The sequence below is a fragment of the Bradysia coprophila genome, unplaced genomic scaffold, assembly GCF_014529535.1.
Source record: "Bradysia coprophila strain Holo2 unplaced genomic scaffold, BU_Bcop_v1 contig_232, whole genome shotgun sequence".
Taxonomy (NCBI): Eukaryota; Metazoa; Arthropoda; class Insecta; order Diptera; family Sciaridae; genus Bradysia; species Bradysia coprophila.
In genome coordinates this window covers 17,348,598-17,364,540 of record NW_023503493.1, presented here as the reverse complement: position 1 = coordinate 17,364,540, position 15,943 = coordinate 17,348,598, and the positions used below count along the sequence as shown (strand labels likewise).

The 15,943-nt window shown below is 32.6% G+C and overlaps 1 protein-coding gene across 8 annotated transcripts in view; it reads left to right on the top strand.

The window, feature by feature from the left end:
* Positions 1-15,943, top strand: part of LOC119077076 (calcium/calmodulin-dependent 3',5'-cyclic nucleotide phosphodiesterase 1-like) — a 265,077-nt gene that overhangs the window by 161,713 nt on the left and 87,421 nt on the right. For 4 of the 8 annotated variants that reach the window (XM_037184237.1, XM_037184234.1, XM_037184233.1 and 1 more), the window contains exon 1: positions 11,106-11,463. The exons of the other annotated variants lie outside the window; for them this stretch is intronic. The gene's annotated coding sequence lies outside the window, so the exon portion shown is untranslated. Of the gene's footprint in view, positions 1-11,105; positions 11,464-15,943 lie in introns of those variants that run through there. 8 annotated transcript variants of the gene reach the window in all.

Below are 15,943 nucleotides of genomic sequence, written 5' to 3'. Positions count from 1 at the left end.
ATTGTACTTGTCCCGAATTTGTACAGTGAAGCAGTACATTTTTCGTTGTAGTTGAACAGTACTATTGTACTGTTGAAGCGTATTATTGTCTATTGAGCTATAATATGTACAAGATAGATGAGAATGATGCCCTGCTCAGCTGAATGTAAATGCATTTTTGTTGTAAGTCTATACTGCTACGTTACACATCTGTACTTGTCCCGCTTCAAAAAAAATGTTCAGCTGTGCTGAAAATAATTTTTTGTGTGTACAGTTATACATCCTAAATTTTGACGCAAAATTCTGTTTGTCTAATTCCTTACTCGGATTTTAACCCAAAAAACCACCTTTTTGCAATAGTCTGTGTTGAAAGCGATTTTTACGTTTGATATGCTGGCATTTTTTCAACTTTTCACATCTGTGACGAATATATGATTGCAGTTCTTACAATACGTGTTATACACCTAACTTGACTTGGTGCATTTATTTGTACAATGAGTGTCGCGTCAGTTAACATTTTTTGGTATATAAAATGAATTTAAATTTTGTTTCTTTCTTTTTTACAGGTACGTATCCACCACACACGTTTCATACGACACAAATTGTTGTTTTGAACATTATTATTATTAATGCCAGAGCTGTTGGTAAGTATACGTTGATTTATTCATACGAAATAAGCCAAACTCTACACATACAACCCTATATCAAATTAAGTTGACTTTTCCCTTTCCTAAGTATTTAATAAATAAAATCGTACAAATACACACCGATATGGATGTCACGCCCGAGGTCATGCCACGGAGTATTTGTATTATTAATCTGAATAAATATCTCACCCTAAACTTATCTTCAAATTCTATCTACGAACAGTCAACACATTTTACAGTATAATATTGCGAAATTTGGAACAGATCGTCGATTATATAATATTAAATGATACCGAACCATTTTGTTGGAATTGTTTTTCGTTTATTAGCTTCAATTATTCTATTTAGCTATTTAGAACTAACTAATTAATTGTATTCCATTTCTATACCTTTTCGGATGTTATTATATTTCAATTGCATGGAAAGTTATTCCTTTCGGCAGACGAATATTTATAGAGTATTCTCTGATGTCTCGTATAGATATCCAAGACAACCGAAACAAATGTGATAAAAGGGAATGGAAAGATGAAATTATTGTCGGTGATATTACTCAAACCGAATATGCAGTATACCTATAATACGTTGAGTTTCATTAAATAGAAGAGTGTTGTTCTCTTGATCGTTATTATTTATCTAATAGGATTAAAATAGAATTTTCTTTTGACAAATGCAAGTAATTTCGTGTCTGATTCATCATTCCCATCGGTCGGTATTATGACGAAAACCACTCAGTAAGATTTACAATTATAAGTTAAGTCCGTTTAATTGTGGGCGATGTTCAGATATAGATGCTTTGTCTGTTGACTATTTAACTCACATGGAAACCGTGTCTATAATATACATATAGAAAATTTGTCTATGTTTTGTCAACGGTTTTATTAATACTGTAAATGGGGTATCTCAACTCCCATTAATTCCCTTGACTGTAAGACAGGGTCTTATGCCGGAAAATACCCTAAAATGTTTGTATGAAAGGTTGTATGATATGTTATGAAGAACGGAATTGTTTGTCACAATATTTTGCTTGTAAACACAAAAACTTGAGTTATTATCAACCAATTGCTCATTTTATTTTTTTAATCGACGCATAATTGAATTCCTGAGGTTAAGTTCGAAGATGGGAGAAATGTTATTTTTGATTGAAAGACACTTTTTAAAAAGCAATCTTTATTTATTAAGTGTTAATTCGTACAATGTTCCTTAAAGACTAAATCTTAAATCTAATATACTCTCTCATGTCACCTCTGATATTTCTTCATCCTTTGTTCTTTTAGATAAATCAATTTTGTTTATATCATCAATTTCGTATCTTAATATTTCCTGTTGATCGATATATCATTTCGTTATCTCATTGTTCTCACAGAAGGAAATGTTGTCAGGGAAGAATGATCAAAATATGCATATGTGAATTCGTTATCTTACTTTTCTCACCGAAAGAAATTAGGTTTAATTGACATGATCAGATTTAATTACTCGGAAGAATTAAAATAATACTTTATTGTGAGGATGAATCAATGATGTCTGTGGGGGTGAAGGAAAATGAGTTATTGGTGTTTGTGAGGGTGAAAGAAATGTAACTCCCCTCTCGTTATCTTCGAAATTCTCCTGAATTGAGTTTATCATTCCTCTTGACCGTGAAGTATATTTAAGGTATAAAATTATGGCAGCAATAATAAAAATGATAAACAGAATAGCCAAAATTGTGCTAGAATAAATCAAAGGTTCTTTATACAAAATTTCCGTTAAAGGATGAATATTTTGGATTTCTGGTAACTCAATTTGCGTAAATCGTGAGAGTGTATCGTTACCTGGAGTATTCTTTATTGTGGGTATAATATATTTATGCGTAATTTGATTAATTTGATTAAAATAGGTTAAATTATCAAGAATAACGGTGCAATTATAAAATTCAATAAAGTAATTTCCATATAATGTAAATATTCTTTCGTCACAGTCGGATCTTAATGAAGATTTATTTGCCATTTGAACAAGTATACTATTGTCGTCTAAAACGTGTATTTCGGAATTGCAATTTTTGGTAAATTCACAATTTTTATGTAAAATGCAATGATTCAATTTATTTAATTGATAAAAAGCTTTATGCTGGGTAAATTCATAATAAGTGTCATTGCGTTCTATAGTACGAAGAGCAGGAAAATTTATCATTTGGCAAGTATCGGTAATACGCAAGGGATGAATTAGTTTTTTGTTTACCATAGTTGTTCCAAAAGGAATTTTAATTAAAAATACTAGTTTTCCTGTAGTGGTTCTTGCAAAACCGACTCTTAGATATCTGATTTTATCGGCAGTAATGTGATACGTTTGTATTTCATTATGAGTTAAAATAGATGGGTGAATTATATTCAAATTTGATAGAATTATATTATCTTGTAGATCACTAAGAATTTTATCTACAGATTGTATGTTGAGTTTTATTTCGAATAGGGCAAGTTCTCGTTTATGCTTGTCAGTAGAATTTTCTAAAATTTCAAAAATGATTTCTCGATCCGATTTAATTGTGTTTGCTAGTCGTCGTATGGAAATTGAAAAATTGTTATTTATTTGCACCTGTTGATTAATAGCATTGATTACATTATGATTATTAATATCTATGTTAGCTAAATGATTATTAATAGTTTGTCTGTCATTGTCGTCCATGGTTCCCTTAATCCATTTATCAATAGTACCGACAAAGTTAAATAAACCACGTTTACGTATGGAATGGTGTCCGTCTTGCAAAGTCGTAAGTTTGTCGTCCAATTTTGAAATTTCAAACATTAAGTCGTTTACCATATATTCTGGGAATAATGATATGCTAGCTGTCAATGACGTAATAAGATTGTCAATTTCCTTTAAGTCAATAATATGTAATGAGTAGTTAAATGAAGTCGGTATAGTAATTTGTTCTTCCTGAATGATTGTGAATCCAACATTCGATTCAATTGTGTGGACTTGTAATTGAGTCATCGTCGGTCGTATGATTGTCATCAGAAGAAAGAGAATTATCATTTTCTGTAAATTTAAGAGGACGTTTTATATTGCAAGTGTGTACATTAGCAAGTTTATAACGTCGATATTTAGGCTCATTTTTATGTCTAAGTGATTTATAAAATTTTATGTATCCCTCATTTCGTTTTTCTTCATAATTTTCCCTTTTTAAATTATGTTTTTCCAATCGTTTTGTTTGAGATGCTAACAGGTTTTGATAAATTTTCTCTTTCAGCGTGGGGTCATCTTCGGCTTGACCCGGAGTAAATTTTATTGTAGTATGATATAAAGAGTTGTAATAACGGATAGCCTCTATAGCTTGGATACTAATTACTTTGTTTTGTTCAATATTTAAAACACGAATTTTTTCAGTTAAAGTATTATGAAGTCGCTCTACATCGGAATTGCCTGTGTGACTATGGGGTTTAGCTAAATGTATTTCAATACCTTCGTTTCTCAAGAAGTCTTTTATATTGACATCTTTAAATCCGTTATCGGCAACAATCTTTTTGGGTTTTTTATGATTGAAGTACATTGCTAGTTTTTCTATAATCTCCGTATGATTACTATGTTGAATTGGATAGATTGTAGCAAATTTTGAAAATTTGTCAATAAAAGTTAAAAATTTCTGTTTCGTGTTCGTATAGATATCTATATGAACAATTTCATTTTTATTTGTAGGTATTTCTGTTTTCAAGAATTTAGCTTTGATTGGTTGCCTATCATATTTACCACGGCAACAAATATCACAATTATTCGTAATTTTATTGATACTAAATCTAAGGAATTTATTGTAGATTTTAAATTTCAAATCTTCGTAAAGCGCAATAATACCAGGGTGTCTCAATTCTTTGTGTTGTTTTGAGATTGCCCGATACAATTCTTCCTCGTCTTCGATATCTTGTGCGAAATGAGTGCACCGGACGAATTTCACGTTAGGAAATTCTCGTATCAACAGCAGTTGAATATCATTGAAATTATGATCAGAAATCTCTGTGTAGATTGCCGCTTTTCGATTATCAATGAAATATTTTAATTTTTCGATTATTTCTTCTTGTGTCAGGTCTGGATCGAGATAAATTCTTCTATTTCCAAATACAGATTCGTGTAATTCTAAAAAGTCGGAAGTGATAATGATTTGATTCTTGAATCGATTAACAACAGTTTCCATAATTGGAATGTGATCGTTCATATCTTCTGCTTGTGAATGGACGGTTACCCGTAATGAATTATCATCATCACTGTCAGAGCTATTTCCATCGCTTTCTAAAGCATTTTGTTCACGTTCATCTGAACTAGAATCTCTAAAGAAATTATTTATTTCATTTGTATCAGAGTTTATTCTGCTGAGGAAATCAGCAATTCTATTATCCTTTCCTTTCAAATAATTAATTTTGATATTATATTCTCCCAATGATAAAATCCATCTTTGTAATTTAGGATTTAAATCCTTTCCCAAATACTTTTTGTGAAGCCATGTCAGTGCTTCATGATCTGTTTGTAACAAAAATTCTTTTCCGTAAATATACGGTCTAAAATATTTGCAGCCCCACACTACTGCTAAAAGTTCCTTTTCGGGAGTTCCGTAATTTATTTCGTGAGTGTTTAATGTCCTGCTTGCATAAGCAACTGGATGACCTTCTTGTAGGAGTACTGCGCCTAGTGCATAACGGCTGGCGTCAGTATTGATTTTAAATGGTTTATTGAAATCAGGGTATTTCAAAATAGGGTGAGTGGTAAGGAGTGTTTTTAATTCTTCGAAAGCGTTAATATAAGAAGGATCAGTGGTATTGATCTGTTTTCCTTTCTTCAGGTAATGAGTCATTGGCTTAGCAATTTTTGCGTAATCTTTTACAAATTTGCGGTAATATCCAGTTATTCCTAAGAATGATTTTATCTGTTTCTGATTAACAGGAAGTTTCAATTTAATTATATCCTCTACCTTTTTGGGATTGGGTTTTATGCCGTCTTTCGTCAGGACATGACCTAGATATTCTGTTTCTTTACAGAGAAAATTACATTTATCAATTTGTATTTTCAAATTAGCTTTTCGGAGAGCACCAAATATTTTGTTAATACTGGTAATGTGTTCATCTAAAGACGTACTAAAAATGAGAATATCATCAAGGTACACTACACAAATTTTATTGATATATTCTCTGAGAATACTATTAATCAATCGTTGAAAAGTCGCTGGGGCGTTCTTTAAGCCGAATGGCATACGAACATATTCGTAATGACCAGAAGGGGTTGAAAACGCTGTTTTCTTTTGGTCAGATTCCTTAACTAAGACTTGATGGAATCCTTTTGCTAAATCTAGGATAGTAAAATATTGAGCTCGGCCCAATCTATCTAGTATGCTGTCAATATTTGGTATCGGAAATTTATCATCAACAGTTTTTTCATTCAATTTTCTATAGTCGATTACTATTCGCCATTTCCTTATCTTGGAATTATCTAATTTCTTTGGGACTATCCAAAGTGGTGAATTGTAAGGCGAATTAGATTCTCTAATAATGCCTTGTCTCAACATTTCCTTCATTTGTCGTTCAATTTCTCTTTCATGAATTTGAGGATATCGATAAGGTTTACAATAAATTGAATTTTCATCTTTCACTTTAATCTCATGAGTTATCTCATGAGTGAAGGTCAAATTATCACCTTCAATAAAGAAAAGATCTTTATTCTTCACTAACAAATCTTTCAATAAACGATTTTCTTCATCGTTTAATCCAGATCTGTTTAATAAATCACGAATTCCTTCCTTATAATCAGGAATCGCTTCCAATGCATTAGCTTCGGCTAATTCGCAAGGGATTTCAGAATCCGTAAAATGAACTTTATATTTTGACAGTATTTCCATAAACTGTCCGCTAACATCAATTTTAGCTTGAAAAGGAATGAGAAAATTCATTCCTATTATGGCATCATATTTCTTACTCTTCAATGGAAATGATTTCCATTCTAAAGTTCCTGCCACTTTAAATTCTTTCGGAAAAGGTGTCACTACCTTGTGAGTCACCTGATTAGGCCCACCCAAGGAACTATAATGTTTTGGTTTCAGTAATTTGATTTTTTTGTAAGGTAAAATGTCTGGCTTTAATAAACTTGTATCAGAACCAGTATCTAATAAGCATTTAATTTTTATTTGTTCAAAAGTTAAAATTATTATAGGTAATTTGTTATCCGAGGCTTTTATTGAAAATTTACCTCTTCAACAGGATTTTCGGATTCTACTTCTTCATTTTCAACTTCAACTAAATTGTCAATTTCCATATTTTCAATTTTATTTTCGGAATCATTATACCGTCTTTTAAACTGACCGGAATTATTATTTCTGTCAAAATGTGGTTTGTACTGCCCGGAACCACGATTGTCTGATTTATTTTGACTGTAATTTGGCTTATTGTCTTGCCATGACTTTTTGTCAACAAATTTTTTTTCGTTACTTTGTTCAGGTGATTTCATTTGGTTCTTATTTCCTTCAAATTTAAATGATTTGGGAGAGTTTTGACCCTTTTTGTTATCTTCAAATTTCAATTTATACTCGAATTTAATCACATCGTTACTGAGGTAAATTTCTGATTTACAAAAATGATTGTCTAATTCAAACAAACTTTCGTCTTCATCTATTTGAATTTGTAGGATTGGAACCACTTTCGATTTCAAAATCAATACTAATTCTTTGTCAATGCTTTCGTACGTAAAAACCGCACTGTTATCATAATCACAAATTTCACTTATGTCGGACTTAATTGTAGTCAGTTTATTGAACAGATCTTTTAAATTAAATACCTTCATTCCTTTGGCTTGGAATAACAGCTGGTGAATTGTGTACTTTGGTCTAAATCGCAATGTCAAGGTCCTCTGTACGGTAGCCCAATTACGTTGGTTTTCTGGAATTTCAAGAATGGCGTTTCGCGCTTTTCCAATAATTTTTGAATTGATCATCATTCGTAGACAGTAAGTTCGAAGTTCTTGATTTTGGGTTCCACATAGCTCTTCTGCGTTTTCAATTGATTTGAAAAATGATTTCAATTTGTAGCTGTCTTCGCCGGAGAATGCCTTTATATCGTTGAAATTCTTTATCACTTGAGAAGCACTCAGCTGGAATCTCGTTGTGCTGGCTGTATTCAATGCAGTTTCTTGTTCTACTACTTTCTGTGTCAATAACTGAACTTGTTGGATCAATTGTTCTACTGTAGCCTCCATTTTAGTGTTTTCTTTTTTCAATTTGAAAAGTAATTTAAAATTGTAATTATTGCTTTGCAATTAATACACTCAAATATCACTTTAACTTGAGTTTTGATGAATCGTATTTTATGTTCAATGTTGCACTTTTGGCATCTAATTTTTCGTTCACTTATTTCGTCAGGTAAAATAAATTCGTTAGACATTTATCCCCGAATGTTCATATTTTTATAAACTTTAAATGAGTTCAAAGTTAGTAAGTGTCAAATTTTTATTTTTGCATGAAAACTGATTTGTAGTATTTCACTGATTAAAAATTTTTCACATTGCACCTTGTCTTCAGACAAAAGTGATTTTTGAGTCAATTGTAACGTAAGTTTGCAGAATTTACACCTTTGTTAAAAAATATTCAGTCGAAACTTTGGTTTTACATAAATACTGATTTTTTAGATATTTACTGATCAAAGCGGAATATTTTTTTTTTTTTTCGTTTCACTGGACAACTTTCTTCAGAGAGTTATCCTACCAACTGCGCCAGAAATGTTATTTTTGATTGAAAGACACTTTTTAAAAAGCAATCTTTATTTATTAAGTGTTAATTCGTACAATGTTCCTTAAAGACTAAATCTTAAATCTAATATACTCTCTCATGTCACCTCTGATATTTCTTCATCCTTTGTTCTTTTAGATAAATCAATTTTGTTTATATCATCAATTTCGTATCTTAATATTTCCTGTTGATCGATATATCATTTCGTTATCTCATTGTTCTCACAGAAGGAAATGTTGTCAGGGAAGAATGATCAAAATATGCATATGTGAATTCGTTATCTTACTTTTCTCACCGAAAGAAATTAGGTTTAATTGACATGATCAGATTTAATTACTCGGAAGAATTAAAATAATACTTTATTGTGAGGATGAATCAATGATGTCTGTGGGGGTGAAGGAAAATGAGTTATTGGTGTTTGTGAGGGTGAAAGAAATGTAACTTGGGCTATGTGGGATTAAGGATCTGGAAGTTATTCCAGAAAAACAGTATTTTCCACTGTTGGAAATTCAATCAATCGAAAAAGGTTACTTTGATGAAATTTGATTTTGTCGGTTAGTTATATCCAGCTATCACGCATGATAGACAGCTATCACGGTGATAGTTGGCTATAGTCAGGGATAGTCACGTGAAAGTCAGCTATCACGCATGATAGTTTTCTATAACGGTGATAGTCAGCTATGACGGGTAAAAGTTGCAGATTTCACGCCATGACATAAAATATTTATAAAATTTTATGAAAAACCATTTTCTGAATCGTTATTCAAATGTATGGAATGATCCTAAAAAACAATCAAACAGAAAACTCCCACGAGTGTGAAGCTTGCGGTCAGAGCGAAGCGAGGGCCGTAATTCGCACCATTCGTGCTATTTTATTCGTGGTTAAAGGTTTTGTGAATGTAGTAAGTAGCGGCGGCTTTTTTTGTATCTAAGTGTAAGGAAAGAACGTCTTCCGTACTATTTTATATTGTACCAAATTAAAAGAGTCCTCTAATCGTTCCACATTCGCAACTTTTACTTTTGATAAGCGTTAGCAATAAGACTATGAAACCGAACAATAGACAACTTACAATAGTGGAAGTTTGCGGGCAGAGCGGAGCGAGAGCCGTAATTCACACGAGTCCTTGTTTATTTATGATTTATTGTTTATTCAAAATCTGGCCGCAAATTTACAAGAAAATAGAGAACAGAAAAAGTAAAATATATTGAAAAAATTGTCAGTCAAGGGACCTGACCCGCCCAAAAGTAGGGCCTAGTTATTTACATTAAGTAAATGTTGATGTATCGATGACAAAAATTTACTAGATCTTTCACAGTCGTTAGTCATAATCACCAGTTGCTGAGTCTGTTACTTCCTTTGATGTAGTTATTTTCCACCGATTGTACTAAATCGTTTTGGATACAATATAACAGATTGTGATCAAGGTTGCATATGAGGAGGTTACACAGAACACAATTTTTCCCCTAAGGCCGTATCGCAAAAAGAGAATTGCAGCTATCGGTAACTAAACTGCATCTCAGTACGAAACCACTAAAACTGTGAAATGAAATCACCAATTATTTGACATATTTTTCCGCACCTGTGTCGAAATGAACTGCATTTGCGTTGTAAGAGGAACGCCTTAAAATTGGTAATGTATGTGGATAATGAATGAAGAGAATTGGATTGTAATTGCGACTTCTTATTTTTCGCTGACATTAATTAATTGTTTCAGCGTTTGTGAATTGCTGTTATCAATCGCAAAAAGCAAGTTACTCGCTCAGCTGAGATTCATATCCTTTGTAGAAATTCTTCAAATTCACTGAAATTCCCTTAAGGCCAGGTGAATTTGTTTACAAATTTTTGCGACACCTTCACCTGGCCTTAAAAAAGTTCAAAAAACCTTAAAAAATTGAAGACAGTTGATCCTTTGATTTTTTTTTGAAAATCCTTTCTCACTCAAACTTAACTATCAGCAATTTTACGCCTTTGAGGACTGCGACCTCGGATAAAATTGTCTACTCGTACTTTCATTTTCTCTCCAAAAATAAGTAATAATGACATTTACAGATCAATGTAGGATAATTTACCGGGCCTAATACAAAACAAGTTTGCAGTCTGATGAATTATATTACAGAAAGACTATTTTGCTTACCAAATAGTCTAAATATCCTCCCCATTTAACGCATTGTGTTTTCCTTTCTTCCGTTTTCTTTTGTACTTTACATAAAAAGTTAATTTAATTTAAAGCACCTGACATCCGTGCCACAAATGCATTTACAATTTGAATTTGAAATGAAAATGCCGTCATACAACACAAATGCACTACATGCAGCCTATAAATTTGTATTAAAAAAAATTTCCTTTTCGTGAAAAAAAAGTTGTTTTGTTGTTTCTCTCTTCTCTCATAAACAAGTTTCTCCGCAGAATTTTTTTTTTGTTTTTCATTTGCATAAAATATACACGAGGTTTTAAATCGCGTACAGTGAAAGCTCTGTCTGTTATGCTCAGAGTTCGCATTATTTATACATCGGAGCAGTGTGCCGCTGAGGTTAGGCCACGAACCATGTACACACATTTGCTGAGAAAAGATTTCAGAGAATAATGAAACATTGGAAAAGAAAATTCCGTACAATATATCTACGATGATGATGGAAGAGAGAATGAGCAGAGACCGATTTGTGTATATATCTGAAAAGTATATGACTGCATGTGTTTTGATCGTTTCATGTAGCTGGCTAGCTCTACATGACGAAATAGATTTTGATTCAGTTTGTCCACGGAGGGCATACGGTTCGCGCAGTCTATACTACGTCTGATGCGTTTACAGTTGATTTGTTTAATGAAAACAAATCCCACTTGATGAGCATATTTGTACGGAAACGAAGAAAAATGTGTTTTGTGGTGACGTAAACAAAATGAAGAAAAAATCGTAAAATAGATGAAAATAGCAAGTGAAACGCCGGTTATACGAAACAAAGTTGTCATCGGGTGTTATGACGATATCGAATCGCGAAAAACACTGCCAAAGATTAGATAATTTGGAAAGTGAAAAACAATAATTCGCGGTAATTGGTTCGCAAATAATTTCGCGATATGTTAATGGCTTTATCTGAATATTATCCCAGGTTATTTTCAAATTTCATTTTTTTTTTAGAGAAAAGTGTGAAATTTCATTCGAAATACTTTGTCACACCGAGCGACGGTCTAACGCTCAATTTTTCTCATAACAAAAATTGCTTTTATCGGCTTTTCTTTTTGGATTACCGGAATGACTGAGAGATGTTCATTTATTCCATACTTGATTCAATCTTTCATTGTAGAGATATTTGTCAGTGAATTATCGAAACATATGCATCACAGCGTGGACACTTCCAAATGCTCAAACGTTTCCAAAATTCTAAAGAATTTCGTTGCCGTTTTTCTTGTATGCACTGCCTGGTGTAGCATTTGGTAATACTTAAAAATGTTCTGAAGATTTAGTGATGCATGGCGTTGATCGGAATGCAAAAATCGATTAATTAAAGTGCGGTAAAATTGGTCCAAATCGTGCCAATTGTAGCGCGTGAAGTGTCCTATGCTTGATCGGTTAAAATGAGAAATGCTTTACACCATAATCTTCGCACAAATTACAAAATGTTGTAGATAACAGGTATTGATGACTGCGTAGCAATTGGGTTTTTTTATGATAAATAACGTCATAAACACTTACAAATTTTGCGTTAGACGCAATTGGAATGAAATTGATATAAAAATATTGAGGTCGCTTACCATACCAAAATATGCGGGTCTTTAAAGAAAATGTTTGGTTTTCAACAGGTTTCAATAGATTTCTAAATCGATTTTATTCTGTATTTGACGCTGACTTAGCACTTAAACAATCTAAAAGAAACGGCTCGTCATCTGCCATCGACAACGTAGGCAAGAATAAGCCGTGAGCAGTGACCAGTGTTCCCGGAATGAATTTAGGTATACATGATAGAAATAGTGAAGTGATAGATTTTGTGTGAAACACTCAGCGATATTTTAAACAAATGAAGTAATAGAATTACTTAGGTTTTGTGGCGAAATGATTATACCGTTTCTAAAAGGTTAAATTGGCCATATAAATTTGTAATGATAATATTGAGAAATATTTCACTAAATTTCTCTGAAAAAATTTACCAAATTTAGTGAATTCTGGTGAAATTTAGTGAAATATCAACAATTCCAACAATTACATCAATTTCTCTGTATTATCAGAATTTTATTCGTCCATCAGCCTCGTAGCTCAGTTCAAATTAAAAGAAATTCAAAGTCCTCTTACATCGTCATGTCACATATGGTCACAAAGTAATGTTTATCTAAATTCCACTTTGTGTATCGTTAAAAGCTTTCCAATAATCGCTTGTCTATGATAGAATGTGCATTAAATTGTAGTGTCCTTTATCTATACCTAACCATCATTAAAAAAAAAGGAAAACGCTCAAGTTCTCTTTTCCGATTGACCTATATATTATGTGTCTAAACTACAATAATAAAAAAAAAACAATTTCCTCAAGTCCATGGTACTATACGGCATGCGAAAGAAGAAATAATATCGAACTGAAAAATTGTTTCCACTTCAATTTATTGTCGTCTATAATACCTTGCGATGTTACATCGATGGGTTCGGTTTGTTATGTCTACTCAACAAACATGAAATATGAAATCGAACATAACGGATAGAGCGGGTAAAAATATGAATTGAACATTATGTATAGATATCCATCGATATCCAACGTACCAACAGAGTTAACTGGCGTACAGAATGTGTGTAGTGTGTACATTTATATACATATAACCCTGTCCTAAGTATTTTCACAAATTGATTTTCCGACATGCCTAATTGATTCTGTTTATTGTTTGAATTAGCGTCGGCAAAATTATGTCAAACATGGGAAAGGAAAATATGTAAACAAATATTCGCGGCTTGATAGCTAATAGTGGGAGGTTGCTTTATTATCTAATGCTGGGTTTTATTGCAATCAGAAGTATGATTATCTTAAGGTTAATGTACATGTACGTACGTACGTAAATGATTATGACGTTAATATTATCAGCGAACCAAATGATAAAGAAAAAATATTTGGTGCTGTTATCGTATCCAAGGTATTACGGTCGAAAGTGGAGATGAATTTAGGATATTGTAGTACTCAATAAATTAGCGAAATCAGCCTGACGATCCTTTCATATTTCGACGAGTCTCGAAAACGTTGAAGTTAAGAGGTGATGACTTATAGGGAAGTTAATCGAAAAGTCTCAGAAACGAAATTTGTAAAATTTTGATCAAGTAAATGAGGGAAAAGTCGAAAATTATGTTTTAATTTCAAAGTCGTAGAACGTTTTAGGGGATATTGATTCAAATCACCGTTCGATAATCAAACATCTGATACAGACACTGATCATAAAAAATATGCTCTGAGTACCGGCTTGTCTTCTCCTAAATATCAAAGTGTATGGTGTGACAAATGAAGTAAAAGATTTTGTGTAAAGCACCAGGCGTAATATTTTAAACGAACGAAGTAACAGATTAATGATAATGATATCAAAGATCGTGTTCTACTTCTGAAGGTTTACGGCCAAGACCTTCCTATTTTAGAACACTTTCTGCTTTTTACACCAACGCAAAATATCTTGTCAGTCAATGCTTGAATACAAGACTGTTACCGCGACAGTTCATTCCTCATTTATGAACTGCTCCTAGACAATATTTTTCCATTAAAAAAATCAATCTCGGCGCCAAGGCTTTGTTGAAATATGTTTGTCGGTAACTTTAAATCGTAGCTGCTAAGACTGTAAAAAAAATGTGAAAATTCTTTCGCTTTTCCTTTACCATAATACCTACATATAGGCGTTACTTAAATGTTTCCGCGTGATAGGAACGGGAAAGCAAACAATTTCTGTCATAATACCAATGGATTTACAGCATTTGAAAATTTATTGTGTCCATTATATAATAAACAACGAGCCTATTAGCGTGTGACAGACGGTTTGGGGCCCGTACGACCTTCGTGAAATTGAACAATAAATGCCACCATGATATGTGATACAATAATCACTGATTTTGATTGCTTTTCGTATTGGTTGTAATGTGATTGTTTCTAATTATTCTGATAAAATACAAAACTTTATCCATCGGATGTTTTATTTGAAATCAATGAATAATAAGATTAAAAGAACACTTGAACGCCTAGATTGATATCCGCAAAAATGGCCAATGGCATTGCACCGATCACATAGCTCTTGAGGATGTGGCTTAGTTCGATCGGATTTGTCGAGTCCATCAGGCTTCTCAAGCGGTCTCTGTCAATATAAGGATTATGTTTATCAAAAAGTAAAAACATTTAATAATTGTCTTTTCTACCTGCTTGCGAGGATAACAGCGCACATTACATTTCGTACACATCTGTGCGGTATTTGCCCATGAATTGCCCGACATCCAAGTATGATTACACTAAAGGCATCGATATTCGCCAAAGCACCGATCCGGTCCTTTACTTTCCATTGTTGACCTAGAATCTGCTTTGTAGATGTTCTATCGATAAACCGTATTATGAGACAAAGTCTAGTTCTTCCGTTCTTCGGTATATCTAGCCAGCACGATTTTTAGTCCAAGTACAAACAAATTAAACCAAATAGTTCTACGTTCTTCGTAAGGGGCTAAATGTATTATGGAAACGACTCATATTAATTTTGTGGAAATGATAAATTTGTCGACATTTACATACATTCTCTTTTTAAAAAAATAATAAAACCATTCAAGTACTCCAACGGGAAATGTAAATATTATTACCAATTAAATGTTTTCGTTTCGTTATTTGGTTTCGACCATTATATATAGAGTCAGCTCCGTCAGCTCTCTCATATATTCATTGAATATTATTCAAAAACAACAGAAATACACAAACATTATACTCGATAACCACCCTATCGTTACAAGAGCATTAAATTTTAATAAACATTGTTCAAGTGCCTGATGCTTTCATCGATGAAACATGCTACAATATCGAATTTATAATGCTAATTTTTCCCCACTGGAGTATGTTCATGTAAAATCATTTGAAATGATTTATTTTACAACAACAAAGAAATGTTATTTTAGCCGTATATTAATAATTGAGCCATTCCGCATTGATTAATAGAAAATTAGGAAAACATTTTCGTTTCTATGTACACATTGTACGTCCCAACAATTTACTAAGAATTCTCCATTCAACCTGCACCTGTTGTTTAACAGAATTATTTTGTGCAATTTTCTGAACAAAACTGTTTCTCAAAAATTGGTAAAACGTCGCGTGCAAGCTATAAATTTATTGTTTGGTTCGCAAATAATTCCAAGTAATTTGATATTTTCGGATGGGATAGCAGCTCCTTGTAACGGAAAACTAAGGTAGCAAATTGTTTTCCCAAAATTTGTGTTACCTTTATTTCCACCGTAGCGAATGACTTACTCATGTTGTTCGAACTCATGTTGCACGGAAATGCGAACCTTATCTTATTTTTACGTAAATACTGGAATTAACCGTAGCGGTTTGTAATAGTTATTTGTTTACTGACGGAAAAAAGTTGGAAATTTCATTTCGAGGG